The sequence below is a fragment of the Stegastes partitus genome, unplaced genomic scaffold, assembly GCF_000690725.1.
Source record: "Stegastes partitus isolate 25-593 unplaced genomic scaffold, Stegastes_partitus-1.0.2 Scaffold2988, whole genome shotgun sequence".
Taxonomy (NCBI): domain Eukaryota; kingdom Metazoa; phylum Chordata; class Actinopteri; family Pomacentridae; genus Stegastes; species Stegastes partitus.
Genome location: NW_007580719.1, coordinates 2,775 through 4,051, shown reverse-complemented (window position 1 = coordinate 4,051; position 1,277 = coordinate 2,775). Strand labels below are relative to the sequence as shown.

The window sequence follows — 1,277 nt, the reverse complement described above, 5'->3', positions numbered from 1 at the left end:
GTTGAATACAATCGATTAGAATCATTATTGTGACTTTTAGAAAAAAGTCAACAGTGAATTAATATCTCCTTGATTTTACATTAAGTGTCACAAACTTGATTTCACGTCTTCTCACTTTTAATCGGTCTAAACTTTGACTTTGCCTGCAGAACAGCAGTGCTGGAAGTGACGTTTTAAACTCACACATTGTAAAAGAACAAGTGATTATTTGTAAAACTACTGATTTTTTTGTGTGGACATTATTTAAAATCTACTTTTTTGTGATGATTTTACTAGTTATGATCTGTAAATTAACACAACTGAGAAAATCTGTAAAATAACAGTTTGATATTGTTCACCATTCTTTGATCCTTAAAGAAAAAAAAAATCTTTCAAATATTGGTAAATATCTGTAAATTAATAATATTTTTGGGATTTTAATGCAATAAAAAAGTTTAACTTTAAATCAAACACTGTAAAAGGATAAATTATAATTATAATTATAATTTAACAAATTGGAACAAATCTGTAGAATCAGAGTTAAAAATTATTTAACATTTTTAATTCCTGAATAAATACTTTTGTCTTTCAAAACATAGAAAACATGTATAAAATAATTATATTTTTGCTGATTTAAATACAATAACACTCTAATTTTATGGTCAGACATTATTTTTTTTTTCAAATAAACTACTGCTTCAAAATACAGATTTTTGAGATGGACACTTTTTTAGATTTACAGTTTTGGGATCGAGAGGTAGAATGTGAAATATTTCTTCTTTAGTTTTGAGGTGAGAACTTTAGATTATTTCAGATTTTCTGCTTGAACGTCTGCAGTCAGGCAGCTCTCAGTCCGTCTGTTGTCACTGAAGTCAGATGTGAAACTGAGCAGAAGACACGATGACAGTTGATCTCAAGTCTTTTGCTTCATCGTTTTTATTTTTATTTTCTGACAAACATCCACAAATCCATGGAAAGAGCCGGTTACATGAGAAACATCATCAGAGACAGATTCAGCTCTTCAATCTGCAGCATTACAAAAAAACCTGAACACAAACCCGCACATCCACCTTAAACCCAGACGTCCACCTTAAACCCAGACGTCCACATTAAACCAAAATGTCCACCTTAAAACCCAGACGTCCACCTTAAACCCACAAGTCCACCTTAACACCCAGACATCCACCTTAAAACCCAGACGTCCACCTTAAACCCCAGATGTCCACCTTAACACCCAGACGTCCACCTTAAACCTAGATGTCCACCTTAAAACCCAGAAGTCCACCTTAAAACCCAGA

At 32.4% G+C, this 1,277-nt stretch overlaps 1 long non-coding RNA gene across 1 annotated transcript; it reads right to left on the bottom strand.

Annotated features, from left to right (window-relative positions):
• Positions 1-929: 929 nt before the first annotated feature.
• LOC103375814 (uncharacterized) lies at positions 930-1,194 on the bottom strand. Its single transcript, XR_521257.1, has 2 exons — positions 1,107-1,194; positions 930-1,068 (listed from the first exon to the last, which is right to left on the bottom strand). It is a non-coding gene; the product is annotated as an uncharacterized LOC103375814 (long non-coding RNA).
• Positions 1,195-1,277: the final 83 nt, after the last annotated feature.